The sequence below is a fragment of the Falco rusticolus genome, chromosome 1, assembly GCF_015220075.1.
Source record: "Falco rusticolus isolate bFalRus1 chromosome 1, bFalRus1.pri, whole genome shotgun sequence".
Taxonomy (NCBI): domain Eukaryota; kingdom Metazoa; phylum Chordata; class Aves; order Falconiformes; family Falconidae; genus Falco; species Falco rusticolus.
The window spans coordinates 105,107,847-105,130,596 of record NC_051187.1 but is presented as its reverse complement, the minus strand read 5'-3'; the positions used below and the strand labels follow the sequence as shown (position 1 = coordinate 105,130,596).

The window sequence follows — 22,750 nt, the reverse complement described above, 5'->3', positions numbered from 1 at the left end:
CTGTTACGTGGTTTGGTGTGCATTATTGTGTGTATTAGTCATAGCCTGACTGAAGGGAAATGCAGCATCAAATTTATTGTAACAGCATTTTTCCTTAAAGTTTATTAACACAGATGAATTGATGGATCCCTAATACATGGCTTAAACCGATCTTTTATACAATATTGCCCTCTATGGGAGCACAAGATGTAACAGATGTAGAATAAGCATGCTGCTGTTCTTTTGTCTTAATAATTATTTTTTTTTATTATAACATTTCCTTTCTTCAAATGCTTTTCTTTTTAATGTAAAAGCTTTATGCCATCAGGAAAATCAACTTATTACCCTCTCATAATTTAATCTATTTCTTTCGAGCCTGCCTTTTATATTGTAACATATATCTGTTACTGGTGTTTAGCTTTTATATGATAATTTCAGTTCACAGAGTCACTGTTCAAAGTGCACGTGCCTTTCTTCCACAGTAAAACAAACAAGCAAAAAACTTAAACTAAAATGCACATAATGTGGTAGTCATATCAATGGTATAAGAAATAATATTTTAAATGTTGTTTGCCTACTTAAGTGCCCAGAAGTCTTCAGAGAGCAAAGAAGCAACTCCACAACATCATTGTAGAAACAGATCCTTTCAAGTGTAACCTGTTGAGCATGAGTGACATGAGAAGAGAAGGAATGAGCATGAATAAAAAAGTACCATGTTGTCAAGTATCAACAGCTTATTCACTTGGAGTGCTCTCACTCTTGATTACTCTATCCATGTTTTTCTTTGATTGTTTTAATTAAGTCACCTTTATTTTCTTCCTATGAGAAAAATATGTTTTTAAAAGGAATCTGACTCCAAAGATGATTATTTGAAGAATGACAATCACTGTGCATTGTTCACACTGAACCATCCTGCATATTCAAAACAAACCCCAACAATTCCTTCTACTGCCCTCCTGACTTTTTGAGAGCAGAGATGAAAGTCTGTAATTCCTACATCAAGAAAAATGAATCAATAGCAGTTATACGTTAAAAGCGTTTCTTTAGCTTATTAACTCTGTTCTCCTTACAGACGTTGCAGAGAGATTTCACATTTCGAAAGAGTCAGTGCAATATAAATATAAAATCATGATCTTGATTTCCTTTGTGAGACTATGATTACTCAAAGTATGTTAGCCTCCCGTTTGTTGAACCCAGGTTTTGTGTTTTGTTTTGGGTTTTTTTTGGTTTGGTTTTTTGTTTTGTTTTTTTAATGTTGTGACACAGCATGGTTGCATCAGTCTGAAAAATAGACCCTAGAGGGAATGCTTCCATTTCCCATTTTAGTGTGGTGTTTCATGGTTTGGGGTGGCTTTTGTAAAGCGGTGCAGTTCAGCATACTGTGTTGTCACCCACGAGAGAAATTAAGAGATCACTCCCAGTGTACCAGCAGAAGTGAAAGCTTCTGCCAGACTGGCGAGGATGCCAAAATCCCAGCATAGTTTTTAAAAGTTATGATACTGAAAGCATTCCCATAATGAACAGCTAGCACTTATTGTAACATAAAAACATTGGACACAGAGGACTTGTTTACTTACACAATTAATCCCACTGAAGCTAACAAAGGTGCTCACCTTAGGGACACATGTTTGCACACCTAAAGACAAATGCAATTCCTTAAAACAAAAGGCTGTACAACACATTCTGGCGACCTTTCAAGCGCATAATGTTCACTTATCCAGTAATTACTAGGAGGAAATTGATTTTCGTAAAAGAGGGAAGACCAGGTTCCTCCAAGTGCCATGGACCTGCCTCAGAGCAGTGGCAATTTGCAAAGGAGGAGGGCACAGAAGAACAGAAACCTATTTACAAAAGCCGCATTCAACACCAAGGTTTCCCAAGCTAGCTGGAGCATTAGGACGTAGCTCAAAAGCATGAGGCCTCCTCCTACAGGACTAGGTGAATCAGAAAACAAATAATGGGATTATCTAAAATAAAATAAATTTGATAAGAGGTGAAACATAATACTCTGGACAACAGGATCCATTTATTACATTAATGCTACAATACCAGTTTGAAAGTGGTTTAGTAATGGATTTTTCACTTTGGTTTTTTTTTTTTTTTTTAAAGTCTTAGGGTATATAAAAAGCTATGCTTGTGAGAGCTAACCTAGAAAGTCAGTCATCCTTAGAATGTAATGGAAGCTTGATATCTAGATCGCAAGGACAGAAAAGTAAAAAGAGAAAGATAAACCCTCTTTGTAGTTTCATCTTTGAAAATATCATTCCTGGTTTCACCTTTTATTCAGAAGTGGATTAGAGTATTTAAAGAGCCTCTGTAGACATGTTAAAGGGGACTCCCATTGGAGCCATGGTCTAATTAAGCTACTTTATGAATCATTCCACAGTTTGAATAACTAAAAAAAATAATTAAAAATCACTTAATACATTAGAGTTCAAGCTTCTTAATTTTTAATAATCAAGTAAGAACTGCTTAATTTTAAGATTTGTATGCTGTCACTTAGTTTTATAGATGATATTCTTTGCGATAATGACTTTGCCAACAGTTGCTTCAGATTCTTCTTTATTAGAAGCCACCTTCCTCTAGGCATCTTACCAGCCCTACTCTAACTTCTCTGTTTATACTGTCTGTTCTCTTGTGTGAGCTGTTAACCACTAGATCCTCAAAGAATTTATGTGAAGTACTGACTTACTGATTTATCCATCAGGAAAACAATATACTGCAGTGATACAGCCCCTTTACTCAGAAAGCCACCAAGGCTCAGATATGCAACTGGCACATGATGACCAAATGTTGATATTATACAGACATAATTGTTCTCATGGTCCCAAGTGTTGTGATAGAGCAGCAAGAATCAATTACCTCTTTCTTTCCCAAAATAATGCCATAATTTGTTAGATAATTGCTCCTTAAAGTGTAAAAGGAGACTAAAGAAGGATATATATTACTTCCTAATGACCAGGTTACAGACTTTTCCTTTGAGCACATTCTGGTTTCCTCCCTTAGTTCTATTTTTTCCAAAAATAACCTCACAAAGTTCGGACTGGCAGAAAGCAGAAAGGCTTAAGAGACCTCAGCAGAAGACTCACGCAGCAGGGTGGTCCCTCCACGCCAGCAGCATTGCCTAGTCTCTTTGGTTGGCTTCTTCCCTCGCTGGAAGCAGAGCGGAATTGGGCGTTTTCTGCCCATTCCTCAATGCAGCGCATACTCTGCAAGTCAAGGGGGATTCTTTCCATTTTATGGAAATCATAGAGCAGCACAAATCATGGTGGATTGTCCAGAGATCATCAGGAAGGAGCTGATAAGTAGGTCATGTTGGAGAAAAGAAAGTACTACACAGCCTTCTTGTAAGGAGTTCCTCAAGGTGCCATAAAGCAATGCTGTAAAAAATGAGTTACGCATTAAAGTCAGTCACCTCCCCAGCCTGAATTCAGGTTGGGAGTGGGCACTGGAGAGCCGTACCACAGCTGACACACAATGGGATGACAACACTTCTGCTGACTGCAGTACTGAGGAGGAGAGAAACTGTGTGATGATCTCTGTTGAAGGATAACCTTTACAAGTCACACAGGAGAAAAAACATGCTGTAAATGATTATTCATACTTCCACAGAAAGGGGAAACAAGAGTGCTACCAATGCTAGACCAACAAATAACCATGTTTGCAACCATTTGAAATGCAGCGGAGGTAGCAGCCAGCTTTTCCAAGCAAGGCAGTCAGATGAATTGGACCTGCTTTTATGAGAATTTACAAATATAGGTTGACTTGCTTATAAGCAGGGAGGACACCAGAAGAGTATTCCATGAAAACAGACCAAATGAGAAACTGCTCCCATACATTGCTAAAGTGCTATGGGTGCAAACGCAAATCACAAGGGGGCTGAGCGGAACATAAACCTTCTCTGATGCTTCAGTCTCTTCCACTGCATTAAAGTGTGGCCTGGGAAAAAACTCCTCTCTTTCTCAGCTTCAGCCCTACCCCCATTTACTTCCCAGGAGATTTCTGCTGACTTCAGGCCAAAGCTGAACCCTGGAAGGATTCTCTAAAGGAAGTTGTGGGAAAGAGCCCAAAAGGCTTTACAGCGGTACAAAGACGTACTTCTCTCGCACAGCATGAACCCTTGTCTTGGTGTCACAGTGAGCTGATAACTCAGGAAGTGGTAACACAGATCAGGCTGTGGATTAAGCAGAATCACCTCATTTTTTGCTTTGACAGTATCTTGATAACAGTACTTAAAAGACAAGAGTTTATATTTTTATAGTTGAGTAAGCACTTAAGACATGAAATAGTAATGTAATTAGAGATGTGGAGCAGCTTTAATGGTAGATGTTAATGAACGTATGTTGGTTTAACAGATATTTCAACATTAGTTTATATCAACATACTCTCTGAAACTAATACATCCAAAGCCTACAGGAACACAGACACTCTAGGATATTAAAATTACTTTACAAAGGAATAAATGTTTAAGATAAAGGTCAATAGAGAACTGGTATGCACTGATTTGCCTTTATCATTTACAGAAGTGTGTCCAGCCATAAACAGACCATGATAACAGAGGCTGAATAGAGACTGTATAACTGGAGAAAGTTAGCAGTCAGGGAATCTGGTTTGAGATTTGGGGGGGGTGGGTGGGGGGGGTGGGGTGGGGGGTGTTTGCATTTTTAAATTTATTTTGCTTGTAGGACTTTGCATCAATTTTGCTTTTGATGTTGCTTCAAGTCAGTGCTTCATGCTTAAGTGGACTGACTACCGGCAGCATATTCTCCACTGTCATCAGGGAAATTAGAATAATCCATGACAAGGCTGGTACTTTCAGTGGAAGACATGAATACCTTAACTGAGTTGTGATGCATGAAACTCACCTTCAAGTGTATCTATATTTCATCCCTACATTTCTGAGTATATAAAATCTCTAACACATTTTGAGTCGGAGCCAAAATATTCAGATTTTAAAACCTAACAAGTTATTGAAACATCAAAAAAATCAAAGAGGCTTTTCTTAATGAAATATATGTTTGAATACTCTAAAAAAAGCACATTCTGCTATGCCTTTGTTTCTTGCACTTTTGATGTGAGGGTAATTAAGTTCTGCATATCTTGAGGAGCTGCTAGAGAATTAGAGACTAATCTATAACTCTTATAAGTTGTCATAGTTCCTCTGAAATCAATGGATGTTTTGTCAGTTTACACCAGCTGAGGAACTGCTCTGTGTGTTTAATAAAAGTCGTGTTGTTGTTTAATTACAAAGAAGTTCATAAGAATTCTCCACAGCTCAAGGAAAACCTCATCCTTTCAGCAATAGTATTTTTTTTGGATTTTTTTTTTTAAACTTATTGTGAACTTCAGTGTCAAAAGCCATCTTTTGTTCAGTAAAGATTGTAAAGGTGTGTTTAGCCAAAAGAGACTGTTATATGTATTGCAGTCAACTTAATTTTGAAGCATGGCTTCATGCTGCAAGGTAGTTTGAGAGAAGAAGTAGGGAGTACCTATTAAAATGTCATCAGAGCACTGTCATAACAGGTGAGAAAACTGGGGGCACTCAAAGAAAACAAAAGCTCAGCATAACAGCAGAATATCAATCCAAATATTTCAGTGAAAGTTGTCAAATAATCTAGAAGAGTGAACCAGGGAGATACCACGTATTATACATAGTAATTTCTGAAAGTATTTGCTTGCTCTGTGTCATGTTTCTAAGCACAGAACTGCAAGAATTGTGTTCTTCTACCTCAATGTGCTGTGAAGGTAAATACATTAAAAATGCACACACAGTCATTGTGGTGGTAGTATAGTACTTAAAATCGACAACTATGAGCATTAGTCTAAATAGAAGGATGCTGAATTATCAGCAGTTGCCTTTAGTGCAAAGGCAGATGCCCCTTTAAAAAAATAAATCTGATTTAAAGTCTTGTACATTTACACAGTGCTAAGGAAAGAGTCTATGTGAAAGTGCTAGGTTTAGAAAAGTACAACATTTCTATGTCCCAACAAACCCACAGTTATAAAATCAAAAAGTCATGTTTTGGAAAGGCAATACTAGTTTTGGGCAAAGTACCTCTAGGTTTTTTTCTATAACTTTTTAACTACTCAGATAGGAGGACTAGGCAGTTGTGATTGTCTGCCTATATAGGGAGGAAAATAAATCATACAAGTATTAACTAACAGAGGATTTCCACCAGCTAATATAAAATCTGTGCTGCAGGTAAGAAAAACACACATCCTGTGGTAAGGATTTCAGCATAAGTGTGGTACCTCAGTAACATGGTATTTTATTTCCAAAATTTCCCTTCATTTACTGTTTCTCTCCACCCATACTTCATGAATGTTTCTTGCCGTCCTATTTTCTTTTTTGTATACTTTTCCCTAAAGCAGAACATGAGAATATCATCATGATTGTGAGGACATTCTAGGTAACTCAAGTGCATTTGTGTCCAAGCAAGAGTTCAATTCTTGCTACTACCCAAAGGAGAGAGAAGTGAAAATTCAAATTGAACTGTCTTTTTCCCCATGGGTTGGTCTGCTCTTTTTCATTACATAAAGAGAGCTGGAGCAATTCTGCCAACTGATTTCCACACATTTCTAATAAGGGTAGACCCTGGCAAAGTCGCCTGATCCTCCACTTAAAATGAATTGCTAGCAGAACAAACAGTTATCAAGGCAGTGTGATTTAACAGCCATGCTTCTTCATGTTGAATTCATCTAGCGTGGCATGCTCTTAAGCCAAGGATTTAAGTTCAAAGAGTGACTTTAGCATCTGAATTGAAATACACTCTCAACGGTATGCATAACCACTTGGCCTATGGCCCACCCGGGGAACATCTGCAGCAGCAGCTTCAAAGGGGCAGACTGCTGCTCCCACCACATCTGGCAGCAGCCAAGAGCCATCCTGCAGCACACTCACACCCTGCAGCCAAACCCTTTCGCTTGCAGGGATGTCTCCAGTGCTTGAAATACAGCTAGGAGTCAAGAATACAAGTAGAAGGAGAAACAAAACAATCAGACATTTTCCTTTTTGCACCATCAAATTAGTAATAGGGAGTGCTCACATGTTTTGCGGTTTTCCACCAATTGCACCAAGAAGACTTTCTTGTGTTGGGAAGAGACTCTGTCACTTGATTGGGAGGTTTTAGTTTCCAGCCTGACTTAAGTTCTGATGTTCACAAGGGTGCAAGGAGGCACCAGCTCACCACACAGTTGCAGGGGGAAGCCCACACCCAACCTTCACAACAGTCATTGGAAAACAAATCCCCAATCCAGAGCCAGTCACAGGTGTAAGGCATTTTTCAAAGACCTCTAGTGAGTGCTTTGTAATTAGAAATTGCAGGAAATGACTCAGGAATACTCTGAATTTTAACTTTCCCTTAGTTTCTAATTTAGCCAGGAGGAATAAATTAGTCCCCGGTTAAGAATATCTACCATCTTTGAAACTTGGATATTCACAGAGAACAAATAGCTCTTCATGTAGAGGCTCCCAGCTGAAGGATGTAAATGGTAAACTGCATGAAATACCATTAATTTACACTATTTTGGAAACACGAAAGGTTGAGCTGACCCTCCTATGATTCAAATCTGAGTTTACAGCAACATTCATCATCTCAGAATGGGTTTGTTCCAGTCTCCTTGAACAAAACTATTTCCACCTCACATTTGCTGCACAGAATTGGCTGAATTTCAATTCCAAGGTGTATCGTACGAAGAACGGTTTTGGAGTGAAAGGTGTCAAGCTGGCAAAAATTGAAAATTAGATTGGTATAAAATCTAATTTTTTTAATATAGAAAGTGTTTAGTTTTTCCTCTGTAATGCAATTTAAAGTCAAATAACAATCTTGTTTCTTGGCTATGGAGGTAGGTTTCATTTCTAGCTGGACAAGCTAAAGGATTTTAATAAGAAATTATGCAACAAATAGGTGGAATTTGTGCCACATACAGTAGGAAAAGACTTTGAACCTCTGAGCGCTGCATGTTTGCTGGTACCCACCCAGAGGTGGTGTCAGGGAGACTCTGTAACCAACTCACGGGGTAACCTCTGCTTGATTTTGGTCATGCATTAAAACCCACCTTTTGTTGTACCAGCTGATCTAATCAGTGATCTAACAAGAGTGGGAACCAAGGAGTCTTCTAGGTCTGTGATTTTCTTGAGCCTCCTTTAGTATCTGGGGATGGTGCAGGGGCCTGGGGGCTTGAGCATTCTCCTGCCGGAAAATGACTCTTTCAACTTTTCCTTTTTCCCCCAAGGCTTTCAGTTGCAGACTCCAGGTGTAAAATCAGAAGCTGAAAGTGGCATTTTCCTCCAGCATTTCGGACGGGCGGGCAGGAGGGGAGGTGGTCCAACTGCACAATGACAGATTATGCAAATCCTCCCAGAGCATCTAATCAATCACAATGGTGAGAGAGGAATGCAGCTCATCTCCGAATTAGCCTCCCTCGTTGCCGCGTCCTCATCCTCGCGTGAAGCATCCCCCCTCGGCTGGAATGACATCAGAGCAGCTCCGAGTCCTTGAAAGTCAGGGGGTTGATTAGTCGGAGGAATCGGCCGCCACTGCCAATCACAACCCTGCAAAGCCGCCTCGATACTCTTGTAGATATGAGGGAGAGGGAGGCTGACTACAGCAAACAGGAGGCACAGCGACAGCACTAGCAGTTGTAAAGGGAGCAGCTGGTATTTGGGTGATTAAATAGTTCTCGCAAGCCTTTTCTGCTGTAGCCTGGTTGCTCCCCGGTGTAATCCCCCATGTCCAAGAAGGAAGCTGCATTTTTAACGGTGTGCTGAACAGAGGTTTGAATCATTCCAGCTGGCTGCTTGTTTTGAAAAGGACAGTCTGTGTATAAATGAGATGTGACTGTGCCGGTAGAGTTCACTTACTGGGGCTGGAGCAAGAGGAACCTTCCTGGGATGACACTCGGACAGCTGCTATCAATTGAAAACTCTCCCTAGTTTACCTGGAGCCATGTGAAGAGATTTGAATAGCAGATGTCTCTTTCCTGCACGCTAGGAAGAGAAAGTCTTCTCTAGGTAAGCTATTGTTCAGCTTCTGCACATATTGCTACATTAACCTATACAACTGGGTATAGATCCATATGACGGTATAGACAGTGCCTGTACTTTGAGACAAGAAAACAGTTCCCAAGCAGGTTATAAATATCCACAGTGTGTAAAATGCTTTGCCTAGAGCCTAATTATGTATAGTAAGTACTTCAGAAAGCTGCCTAGAGCCTGGCATTCAAAGGATTATTTGAAAGTTTGAGATAGTCTTTGTCATGTTTGCATGCAAGTGCCCTTGATGTAAAGGGATGTGCGTCCTCAGAGGGAAAACAGTTGTGTAGCTAAATATATGAAAGACCATAGAAGTTACAGCATGGCAAGTTATATGAGGGAAGAAAGAGGATAAGGTTGTGATTCTTCTTTAGTTTGCTCCATATACTTGGCTGTATTTGCTACCATCTAGCAAAGTTAAGCAAAATTAGAGTATTAAAATGACAGTGTGAAAGCTTTCCCTGGATATATAGTAAACACACATTATTTAAAGTACGAGTATTTGTACTGTGAGGAAGCCAAGACCTGCAGATCTGCTTGCTTTCGGCAGTTTGATATCTAAACAACATCCATAAGCAACATTGTTTTGGGGGTGGGGGTGTTTTTTGTGTGTGTGTTTTTAAATAACATCATCATTCATAGTGTGAAAGCGAGAATTGTTTCAGAGGTAAACTGAAGAAATCAGTGTTTGCTCTTTAGATGGCTACAGAGCCAGAGCCCAGCAGCAGCCCAGCATTTTCATCTTAGAGCTGACACACCGGCTCCAAGTCATTGCTGCTGGGAATAAACACTCAAAGGAGAAATATTTAGAGGTGAATAAGTCTCTTCCTATAAGCACTACACTAATGTAACCACACATACATACAGAAAACCACACTCATTAAGCTCTCTTTTCCCCAGGGAATTTACCATATAGTTGGTTTGGTTGGTGGTTTGTTTTTTTTTTTTTTTTAATTTTTTTTTTGGGGGGGTGGTGTTGTTGGGGTTTTTTTTGTTTGTTTTTTTACTAACTTCTCCAGCTCTTAATCACATTGATTGGACCCTCCCTTCCTGTGAATAAATGCTGCAGAATCTGGCCTACCCCAGGTAGCAGGTTATTCTGCCTTTTCTACCTCTGAATCTTATCAGAGCAAAGGAGAAGTAATTTTCTCTCCCATTTCTTCAGTAGTTTTTAATTATGACCCTCCTGCTGTAAGTTGTTCAGCTTGTGGAAGAACAGTAGAATCTCCATGTTGATAAAGTTTAGATAGTTGGCAACGTTGCCAGGTGCTTCCCTGTCTTGCCCCATCGCATCTGTATACTTTGAGCACGCACATTTACCATCAGCCAAGCTGCGCTGTCTGACTTGCGTTCTGAAATGTTGCTCTGAAGAAGGTGGGGGAGGGGGGGACGACGGGATGGTGAGGAGGAAGGAATGCCAAGTTGCATTTAATGAAGGAAATTCTTGGCTTCCAGTTTTCTTCTGAATCTTGTAAATTAAAATAATATGATCTGCTCAATTAGATTCTATGTTCCTAATGGCATTGCTCTGTGCAGAACTTTAAGATTATATATTAGTTTTTGTGCCATTTCCTCAGAACATGGCTTTTTTTTTTTTATTCATAAATGCCTAATGTCTGAAAGCCTCAGAAATGAAAGCAGGAGTATGTTGATATCTTGTTTACACCACTATTTTCTGTGAGGCTGGAGAAATGCTCCTCTAACTTTCCATTATATTGGGAGTAAATCAAAAGGTTTAGATCTAAGCACACAGCAGGATACTTGAGTGACTGACCACTTGCACACACACACATATATATGCCCTCACATATAATTCTATTGCCATCTAAACACCCTGTTAACTCACACTATAAAGTTCTGGAAGTTCTATTAAAACTTTATGGATGTTTAAATGTTGTGATATCTGCTATATTGCTCTTTGTAATGGCACTAATCAAACTTAGCTGATGTAGCAGCATGCAGGGGATCATGAGCTTCTCTAGAGTTCAGCTATCATTCACTATGAGTGGGAGAAAAATATGCTAAGATATATATATTTTAAGGCTTACAGTACAGGAATTCTCAGAGGTACAATGAGATACTTTAAGGAAAACATGACCACATATTGCAAACCCAGGGCAATATTGATCAAGGAAAATGCTGATGAGTTTGTAGTAGTTTTGACTGAGTTTTCAGTTAAACAAAAAAACGCATTTAACCATATGCCACCAGAAAAAAAAATGTTTCTCATTTTATTTTTCTACAAGCAATAAAGGAAAGAATATAATGATCTCTTAAAAAAAAAAAAAAAGATAATTTATGTTCCAAATCTTTCTGATTTAGCCCACAAACAATTTTGATGTGACTGCCTGTATGACCATAGAGCTGGCTGAGCTTCAACTGCATGTATACACTGATGTTTGCTTCTATCAAGCGTTTGCTCTACAAAGCTTTCATAATGCTTCAGCTTCTTAGGTGCATCCAAAAAACTGTGTTCCATACCTGCAAAACTGGCTTTTCTGAACAAAGCAAACCCTGGGCTAAGAGTAGCAAAGCATTTCAAGCTGGGGCCTGGGTGGCTGAAGGAAAAGATTACTCAGAGTTGTGCAGAAAGCTGCAATTTCGCCAGCCTGTGGAGTCATTTCAGGAACAGGGAACTGAGCTTAAAATGTGCCGAGGGCTCTCCACACTTTCCAAGGTGAGGGAAGCCTGGGTTTGAAATCATTTGCAAGGATTAAGGAGTACCATGTAAAGTAGTAGTTTAGCAGATCGCTTATTCTCAGGCCTAGGGTGCAGTTGAGGACCATTAGAGCAGGTTGAGGGGCTGGACAATGGGAGAAGGAGGGTCTCTGTGATGGAAACTGCTTGGAGCATTAATGTGTCCTGTCTCACATTTTGAGAAAGGCTGGAAAGTGCTCATGTGACAGCAACAAATCCACTTTTCCTATTGAGATGTTAATGCAATGCCCCTCATGAAGCATAAGCCGCTATGCAGAAGAGCGCTAGATAGATGGAAAATAAATTCTGTATTTCTATGTCAACATTTAAATTAGAAAAATTGTTTGAACTATCAAAAAGAAAGAAATCAGGTCTTGAAGAAAATGAAATCTATGCACGTCAATCTAAACCATTTTACAACTACTGTCAGTAATAATTACAATGAAATCACAGATCTTCTAAAATTAACAGTTGCTATAGAAAGCTAGTAGTATTTTATCTAAATAGTAATGCCACCAGAATCACATGGCAACAGCAACACAGTGTAGAAACCATGTCAGTACTTGATAAAGAAAACACATTGGCACCAGAAGTAATTTATTGTGATGAGATGATTTAAACTCAATTCTGAAAGGAGCAGAGAGAAGTATTTAAAACTATTTCCTTCCCTCTGGCTACAGGAAGGGTCACAACTGCTCTCCCCGAGTGCAGGCAAGTGGAGCCAATTAATCCTCCCTCCTCTACTGTAAGGATGGGTTTTGCAGAGCCAGAGCAAACACACTAGTAGAAGCCAGGGCAGGGAGGGCTTCTTTCAGGAAAAACAGAAGCAAAAAGAAAGGGGATCCCTCTTCTTCGTTGGAAGCTGATGAAGTAACGGTACTTAGCTGGCTTTGTTTGGCCAAAGGAAAGCCTGCTGTATTCTCTGGTTTGCTCTTCATGACCTAGTAAAGACTTTGCTCTCTTTGCTTCTTCACGTCACATGGAGGCTACCCACGCAAGCTTCTTTCCTCCCTGAAAACACACTAAGACAAGGTACTCCACAGCACAGCCCCAAAACAGACAGTACAACTCAGACAGCAGTTTAAAATCTGCACACATCCAACTGCTAATGCCTTTGTCCCAGACCATGGTACAGCTAAACTTACAGAGTGCATGCTTTTACACCCAAGGCTGCTGTTGCAGAACTTCTGCTAGGACAATCTTGCAACTTCAGTTAGTTCTTACGTAGCCATGGGATGAGAGGAACATCTGCCATCCTGTCACAGCCCGCAAGAGCACAGAGAAACACACCTACAGCTAATGCTCAGGACCAATGCATCTGCAGCTATAGAGATTTTACTAATGGTTGGGCTTTAATCTCCCATATGTATATATCATTATCAGACACACAGCAGACAGAATAATGTGAACGGGCTCTTTCCTGAGCAGAACTGTGCATGAAACATATCCTCCTGAAGGACTATCCACAACTACTTATTTCAACCCGCATTCTGCCAGACTTCCACTGAAAGGATTGCATTTAGCTTTTAGTGTATAAATAAGTGTTCTGATAAATAATTAATAGTAGCTGCTGGCCATAAAAGAGGCAACTGTTTGGAAAGTTAAAACAGTCTGTCATGAAATATGCACCCACCTCTATGTTCTAGTTTCAGGGGATGTTTTATCCAACATTCTTTCCTTTTGCATGGGACCATACTTTGCAAGGAGAGGGGCAGGGCTCGAGTTCCAGAGCCTCGGTGTATTCTTTGAATTTATTCTCTCTCACAGAGGTATTTATCACCCCCTAAACCACCAGAGGGGAGGGCAGGTGGTCAGTGATTCAGACAGAAATTTTTGGAAATGAGAGTAAAAGTACAGTAGCATCTAGGCTTCTGGGTAAGATACCCGAGTTACACTTACTAGTCACCTTTCATTTTAAAGTTCCCATAGTTTTGTTTAGGGTTTTTTTGGTTGTTGTTGTTTTGGGTTGGGTTTTTTTTTGTTGTTGTTTGTTTGTTTTTTAATTTAAACAAAGCAGAGCCATCTGCCTTGATGCTTGTGCCAGGCTACCTACACTCTATCTACCTAAACAGCTGGTATAATGGACTAGGGCATTTTTATTCATTACTAGTCAGTAGACTGTATTTGTTGTGACATTTTAAATGGTTTCACTGTTCTACTGACATACGACTGCACTGTTAAGGGTGGAACCACGTTTGCACACATGGCGTGCAGTCTCCTCCTGCACAGGGCACTCTACAAGCCAGTAAGTCTGTTAGCAGATGAGGGTCCAGGTTTGTTTTGAACTGGTAGAGCAACCATTCCTCCTCCTTGAGATCTCTCTCATTAGTGACTGGAAAGCAGTGATTTTGGAACATCATCTTCTAACACAACATCAGCCAAGACTTGCTTCCCCATACCTTTCTATTTCTAAATTATCTGCAGCAGTGCATGTTACTCGAATTTGTACCTGAGAAATCACAATTAAAGATCAAGAGACCTCTGCGGTATGTACTGCCCGCATGACAAGCGAAGCAAGCAGTGCATGCCTCAAAACACTTGATGCTCTCAGAGCCCCATAAGACTAAGTCTTCATCAGCTTTGGAGCAAGCTTACGTGCCCACAAGAATCACCAGCAGTCATTCTGCCTATTCAGATTTTTAACTGAAGTACCTCTGAAAAGATGTTATCTTCCATAGAAAATACTTATGTTTGGGCAGAAAATTAAAAATCTGCATATATACTAAGCCAGAACTTTATGGATTACAGTGTATCATTGTGTCAACTAATGAGACAACATTTTGTTCGTTTGTAAGCTCCTTCCATAAACCACAAAGCCAGGCTAGATTTCCTCTTCCAAGATGCATCCTGGAGATGCACATTGGAAAACACAGTTTAATTGTACACGCAGTCCACAGAAGGGGAGAGGAACGTAAAGAAACATAACTAATTCCAGCCTGGTGCAGGGGCAATATGTTCAGAAAGATTTTGACAACTGTTGGGGGTTTTTTTATTATTATTCCACACACACCCCTTTTAAAAATAAGTTAATGCCTCAGTAGTTCAGTAAACTGATTTTTCATGAAAACAACAGGTTAATCAAAGCCTTGCTATTCTATCACACAACTCTAATGGTATTAGTTCTAGTTCCAGTCTCTGAGCTTAGCGTGACTCAACAAAAAAAATAAAAATCCCTTGAATTCCCAAGTAGGACCCCTATCCTACTAGTGACATTTCTAAATTGAACTTTATCTAGACAAAACAAAGAATAGATCTTTTGAAAGAACACATTTGTTTATATTCTGAACCAAAAGAAAAACAGTATCTATAGGTCACAGATGACACACCAGAAATCTCAAAAGAGATCTTTCTCTTGACTGACAAAGTGGCTTCTCTCAGAGAAACCCTATAAAATAGTGGCAGAAATAAACACAAAGAAATTTAACCAGGGTATGAAGAATAAGATGACAAAGGAAGCAAACACTGCAAATACATTTGACTGCACATAAAAGTATGAATTTTGCACTGGCTTTCTTAAATGCACTGTTTGTGTTTAGATCTTAGAACATTTTACAGCTAATACCTGTGTAAAGGTAGAAAAGGATATTATTCCTACAACACAGACAGGAAAACTGAAGTACTGAAAAAAAAAAAAATGTGTCTGTGGCTTCCAGAGGACAATAAATTATGTTGGTGACAGAAAGAGACAGAAATCGAAGTTTGAGCTCCCTACCTTATCCTCTCACCACTCGGTATTTTTCCTCTTGATAGGCAAACAATACACATGCAACCATTTCAGGATAAAAAGAGGTTGAATTTTTATTACTATCTTTCATAAAACTTCCTTGGACTATTGTGTCTGCAATACTTAAATGCATTAAAGTGAAATAGAGTCTGTTGGGTATTGTAGTATTTTCAGTACATGATGAGGTTTCTCTGTCTAAATTAGTTTTCCTGAGAACGGTAATATGTGCAGCCATAACTGTTTCCCGCAAAAATCTAACATTCCCAGTTTTAAAGAACTGGTAATAAGACCCAGAATTTTCTGAAGAACTGCTGGAACCTAGTCTAGGTCTAAGCCTCTAACTTAAGCAATTTAAATATATATAAAAAACAGACAGGAGAGATATTATAACTTTAACTTTCTGCCCCCAAACCATCATGTAATAAAGCAGTGATAAATGCAAGTATTTTATGAGCAAGGTGGAAGTGACTGAATTTTCTGCTTTAGAACAATGCTGTAAGTCCAAGATGTGCACACACACACACAGAGGCATGTGGAGGGTCACCCTGGCTTCATCCTCTCTGCTTGCCCTACTTTGCTTGAAAGCCATTACCACTATTTGCTGGTTAAGACCTGCCAGGTTGCCACCAGCACTGATGGCTTAGGTGATACTCTAGTCCACACCCCTGCTCTAATCAGAGGTTGCTGGGACCGAACTCACCCACTACATATTCTACTAATTTTTCTACCAAATCCTTCTCAATGATAACCAAAGCCTTCAGCCAACAACGATGAAGATGAGGAGAGAGGACTCCAGTAGAATTTACTTAAAGAATAAATATAGGGTAGCTTTTCTAATGAGTCAACGTACCCAGAGCCTGAAAACGTTCTCTGGCTGGTTGCAATCTGGCTTGAGTAAACTCAGAATAAACCTCTGTTTAAATTGCATGTGGTAAACACGCTGCTCTAAGGATTTACGTACAAAAAGTCTTTGTTATCTGGGTTTAAATAGACTTCCTTTGCAGTAGTAATAGATCATTACTATGTGACAGCAGTAGTCTCTCTGAAATAAGTTAGTAGCCTCCTTTTAATTCCTAGCACAGATGTGACCACATCAGACTTTCTCACAGCTAGTCCCTGTGACAGGATACAGACACCACAAAACACGTTATTCAGTGAAATATATTGTCATTGATTTAAAGATGGAGATATTTTAATTTTGTTGTATGGTGGCAAACATTTTTAAGACACATGAAAGCGATAGAAAAAACATAAAGTGCGGGAAACCATCAAGTACTACCAAAAAAAAAAATATTAAAAAGTGTATAAGACCAAAGAGTTTATCTTTTAATAAGCTATTCCGGAGCCTGGAATATTCCAAGGCCTCTTCATTAAAAAGAGAGTTTTTAAACTTTTTTTTGTGCAAGAAGCCTTCAAAAAGTAAAGTTTCAATAGCTATCCAGCAAATCTGTAATCCTTGGTATGTTCTCAAAATAGATACAGAAAATCTGCAGTTATTTAGATGCTAATAGAACTATAAAAAGATTTTTAAAATTTTTTTATGCCTCAGCTTTTATATATGATCAGACAAGATGTACAGAGTTTGACTATTGCATTGATTGACTTTAAGCAATTCTAGTTAGGCAGCCATTATATTGCACAAATGTTGTCTCTCAACTGAATTCACAACACAAATCATTCTGTTGAAACTGGATAGCTAATTGACAGCCTTATAAAAGTAGAAAACAGTAACAGAATAGATGGACTGTAATAAAACATCTGATACGGCATCTCACAAAAGTTTTATTTGAAAAGTTAAATGAATTCAAATTGGCTTCCATTGAAGCATTAAACTATGAATTGAAAAGTGATGAAGAGCCATTAACCAAGCAAGATCAGAAGATTTGTTGCGTCAAGTCATGAGGAATGTTTTGCAGGCTGCCTCAGGAAAACATGTGAAGCCTGCTTTTATTCATTGGCTTCATTCAAAAGGACTGAGGCAATCATAGGGTGTTCATTACACCTGCACTCTCCATTAATCCCACTGGGAAAGCAAAGCAACTCCAAGGACTCAATCCTGTAGGTCACACACAACTTTGTACCGTGGCAATCTCTGCTGTATTTTCAGCCACAACTTTCTTCCATGACATTTTGGCTCTGTCATCATGGCTTGAGCAGTAAGCTGCTGACATTGAGATCATCTCTCAAAACTTTCATTTCATCCTTGGTAGTTCAGTTTTCTACAGATCATACGAGGTTAGCAAAGACACCTATCCACTGAAGGACATTATGCAAGAGCAAATGGCTGTTGCTTCCAGCTCAGGCACGGGTCTCCTTGAAAAAAAGTGAGGCCTGTACCCAAGGATAATGCTATTTAACTTTTGTGATTTTTTTTATGAGTTACTGGTGAAAAGCGATAGATCTTATTACCATCACTCAGGCAAGATGGACATATTTATTGGAAACAGCACTGAGAAAATACTTCTTTTATTATTATTTTAAGTCTGGCCATATAGCTGAGTAAGGTGTTTTGCCTGATGACAGCAAAATATTATGTTTATTTTGATAGATTGGTATAGTTAGATATCGCTTCACAACATTTTTGCCACATATAGAGCCACACAAAAGGTGAATGTGGTCGTTAACACCTAGCTGTTGTGATGGTGACTAGAGCCACTCTGTCAAGAAAAAAAGAAATATATGAACAGGTTCTCTTTCATGCCTGGTCCTCCTAAGACTGTACTTTGATTATTACTGATTTCTAGGAGCTTCCCCACCTGACACTCAAGAAAAATCAGCAGTCAGTGATTTCTGAGGAAATATTACGGCTATGTATGTTCAAAAATGCTGGCATGTTAGAGACTGGTAAGTTGTGACATTTGGGGGAAATGTCACTGAAACATCACAGATGGGATATTTATGTGCATTGCTGGGTGGTCCAAACAACTGTGGGACTGTTAGAAGTTAATGGGTCAGAAGAAAGAAGTGTAGAGGCTGAACATCAGGCAACATTCACCAGAAGTGTGGTCTGGTTAAAACTTAGAATAAATTTCTACTAGGAGTTAAGCAACATGATGTGTTACACATGGGCTGGAGAATCAAAGGAGGCAACAATTCTGTGAGAGAGGATTTACAGAAATCCTTATAATCTCATTAGTTCACATTTGTGAAAGTATCCCACTGATTCATGTAGAATATCTGCATGGGGAGTATCATTAACAGAGGTTACGGTTACCTGTCTAAAAGCATCAGTAAGGAAAAAAACACTTGGCAAGTCAGCAACTTCAGATCATGTATGGATTAATGAGAACAAAATACGCCTGCTTACATGCTGTTACGACAGTACATCTATCATATGTGTTCAAGAAAGTGGGTCTTGTCATAAGTCAGTGGTGGCTATCTGCATACCTTTGGAAGTATTAAAGGAATAGAAATAATTATTACAAGGCTTTCTTTAGTCACAATTTCCCTACTCAGTAGGGAAAAGATTAGTAAAACACTGAAAAGGAAGAAAACCACTCTTTTAGTATGCTCCAAATCATACTTGACAATACTAACCATGATAAAAAACTTTGGTGCTCCCGGAGTGAAACAGTTAGCTTTGCATGAATCTGTCTGGAGTGATTGAATGGTGTTAGTTTGTCAAGAGTGAAGAGTTTACACACTTCCTAAATACCTTTACACCACATTTCCCAACTATCTTATATACACAGTAAGAGGTGCAGGGGGGTGTGCCTACATGTACATGTGTAAAACCCATCTCCAAATATGCCTTTAGCTGCCTTTCTACCAGGGAGTCTTTTTTTCTTCAAAGCTCCAAGTTCTGAAATCATCTGGAAAAGTTTAAAGCCAAAGAAAGATACAAGTCAAAAGGGTCAAATAGCTTGCCTCCAAGTATTGTTTGATGCCTAAGATCGTGCCAGCTTTCATTGAGTGCAGAAGCTGAGGTATTTCGTACACTTTGCTTTATATTCATTATCGAGTTCAATCTCTGGCATCATTTAGCTTTCTGGAATCACACAAGATTATTTGTGCACTATAGACCAATAAAATTGCTGAAAATACTGGAAATTTGGTGTTTTACCTTACAGATGATTATGCATTGAAAACAAGAGTTGAAAGTGCTGAGCAGCCTCTCCACTCAGAGGTTGTAAGAGGGAGTTAGAACAATGTTAGAAGACCTGCAACAGTTTTTATCAGCTGAAAAGCTGTCCTTATCCTAGGTAAAAGGGTTTTCTAAAACTTTGTGGTAAACTATGAACAGGGGGCATCAACCACCCTCATTAGCAAAGCCCCATTTATAAACAGAAAACACATTGCAACTTTATTAAGCTGGAGAAAGAAAAAAAGTTACTTTCAAGAAGTATCCCTGTTTCATGAGCTCAGTAAAGAAGTCTCTTGGAAACTTTTCTGAGGGAAAAAAAAAAAAGAAGCGGTTTTTCTCTGCAGTGAATAGAAACCCTGAACTTTTGCTAATGGTCAATGGGAGTCATTTTTCACTCAAACCAGTTTGCTTGTTTCTGTATTGAATGAGCAGTCATATGTAAGGAGTAGCAAGTAGGTATCATGGATCATTGGGCTGCTAATAAATGGCAGGAGTCATACAAGCTTAGAAAGGAAGGAAAAGAGGAAAGAGTTTACAATAATTTTTTAGCCTAAAGGGAAGTTTTATATATAGAAAATAAAAGACATTCTGACTTCTGATTTATGCTGGAATAAGATGAGAGGAAACCTCTGGCCTGCCTCCAGATGAATTATTGGTAGAGTGTTCCACACAGCCTTGCGCTCTGATGCGGGCAGGAGACTAGAAATTACCATATTGCAGCGATACAAGTGTCCTGCTCCTCTGCTCAGTGCTATCACAGGCAGCACACTCGTAACCTGCTGCAGGCGTGAAGTCTATTAGCTCAGTCTGTAGGACAGATCAACACAACTGTTTGCTTGACATCAGTACCTCTGCTTCCCACAAGTAGGGCTAGATCAGAGATCCTTTGCCTACCTATGAAGAGAGGTAAGGAAAGGAGAAGAGCTTACAACAGTCCTGCGGGGTGGTGCTGGCCCTGCCCTTTTGTCAGGCTGCCAGCCCACACACCAAGTACACACTGCTGGCCTGCTCTCACAACCAAACTGCTCGCTTATCACCTGTTTCTCCTGATGGATGATGGAAGGTAGCAGCTCTCACTCTTCATGGAGTCTTACTGTTTACCCAGGCAATAACTTCATTATTTCAGCCATCTCTCATTAGCAATTGATAGCTACCTTTGCAATACGTAGCTGCCTTCTGCAATGTCTATTCCCCCCTGATGAGTCGCACCTTATTTGGTCAAGATGCTTGTTAAATCACTAAGCCACTGAGAAGGCCCACACATAGGAACTGAACCATAAGAGAATCAGCTTTAATTCCTAATGCAATGTTAACACATGGTATTAATAAGAGGCTGTTTCTCTTCACTGTTGTGCTATCAGTTTTAAATAGTTGAGCCCTAATCTCCCAATCAATCATCTTCAAAATCAGTATGCTTTAATCATCAATCAAATGCATTTTTATGGGGAAGCAGGAAGTATTATTTAGCAAGCAGGCAGCAATTTTTAAACCTCCATTTTCCTTTAGCTGCCTGAATCAAAGAAAAATTACGGTTCCTGCAGAGAGCTATGGCATCCCAACAGTTATATTGCAAAGTTCTTCTCTTTCTGGGGAAAGGCCCCATATCTAGAAAGTCAGTTGAACACAAGATTGAAGACCTACTGAGGGACCAACCATGGATGAATGTAGCCTTGATTCCTCCATCAGATGTACCCAGCTTTGGGCTTTACGAGTCAATAAATGCTCATCAGTGACCATAGGAACACAGGACCTTAAACACTGGTTTCTCAAATGAAACTACATTAGGAACACTAATTATGAAATATGGCCTATTTTCATGTTTTTCAAATTAATATAGCACAGAAATACTCCAAAGATATTTGAATTTCTGAGTGAATATAAAGCTGTTGAACTTTAAGGGGAAGAGTTTCAAAGGCACAAATGGCACTTAACTTCCAATTATGCCTTGCAAAATGTCCCACTAATGGCTAATATAGCTGATTTATTTTCATAAACTTTAATTACTTCACACTTTTTTTTTAACTGAACAGTATAATCAGTTCAACAGAGCAGTTCAAACACAATGTGCAAACTAAAGAGATCTGCTCCAATGCCAAATTTCCATGTGCAACTTCAAATTCCTTGTCAATTCTAGTATTTAGACATCTAGATAAGCATGAATACTTGCACTTGTTAGTACATCTGCATACAGCAGGTGTACTAGTTTACATTAAATCTGATTACTAATATTTTAACTGGAAGATATTTTACCAATTTGTATCAAATGATTTGGGATGAAGACCATATTTTTGCTTTGGCTAATATAAAGTCGGGGGCTTGTCATATTTTAGTAATACAAGCCATAGCAGCAGCAGAGAGCTGGCTCACAAAGAGTGTTTTTTTGACAGCTTGCAATACCAGTGCTTGGGAGATCCATCAGGACAGAGCAGCGGGGAAAAAATGTGCAAATTTAGATCTCCATGCACGCTACTCCCTTGTGCTACAGGTATAAGCTATTTGATAAGTATGCAGTGTGATTCAATGGCAGATTTCTTAGAGCAGAAGTCCCGTTTTCTATTTATTTTTAAATATAAGAGTCTTAATTAAGGTGCTTTATCTGCCCTGAGGATTTCTGAGACCATTCTGGAAGGAGCCTGCCTGCCTGCAGGGCTGTCTGCTCTGCGAGTCGAGGTGAGCAGGTGCTGTCTGCTAAAAAGCAAGAAAATATTGCCCTCTAGTGCTGAAAGCAAGCAGAGGATGCAGAGTCAAGAGGGGGTTTTAATTGTTGTTTCCAAGCTACCTGCCTAGCTCATGTTAACAAAACTAAGGCTTGTTGCAATTAGCTGTTTTGTGGGCAGATTACCCACCCAGCGAGGCTACCGTTCCCACAGAGAGCAATGCTCCTGATCCGATAAACCCCCAGTCGGGCTGAGTGACTCATCAACATCACCGAAACTGGAACACGCCTCACAGAGGATGCTTCACTTCATCCAGTTTTATCTTTTGATAAAATCTTAATTGGAGATTTAATAAGCAGCGAGATCCCAGCAAGCAGACAGAACTGCGAAACAAGGGAAGCACCAAAGGGGGACAACTACTCTTACAGTTATCAGGATGATTTTATTTCCTAGTGAGAATGGTGATGTCTTTTTTTATTTCTTCTCTCCTACATAAGACATTACTAAACAGGAATAAGAAAAAATGTTCTGTGTTTAATTCTGTCCATGGATAAGCCACCCCCTTTGCTCACCCT

General features: G+C 39.3%; 1 protein-coding gene across 4 annotated transcripts in view; it reads left to right on the top strand.

The window, feature by feature from the left end:
• NDST4 (N-deacetylase and N-sulfotransferase 4) overlaps nucleotides 1–22,750 on the top strand; it is a 135,722-nt gene that overhangs the window by 20,347 nt on the left and 92,625 nt on the right. For 3 of the 4 annotated variants that reach the window (XM_037394200.1, XM_037394218.1, XM_037394210.1), the window contains exon 2: nucleotides 8,215–8,992. The exons of the other annotated variant lie outside the window; for it this stretch is intronic. The gene's annotated coding sequence lies outside the window, so the exon portion shown is untranslated. The remainder of the gene's footprint in view (nucleotides 1–8,214; nucleotides 8,993–22,750) is intronic. 4 annotated transcript variants of the gene reach the window in all.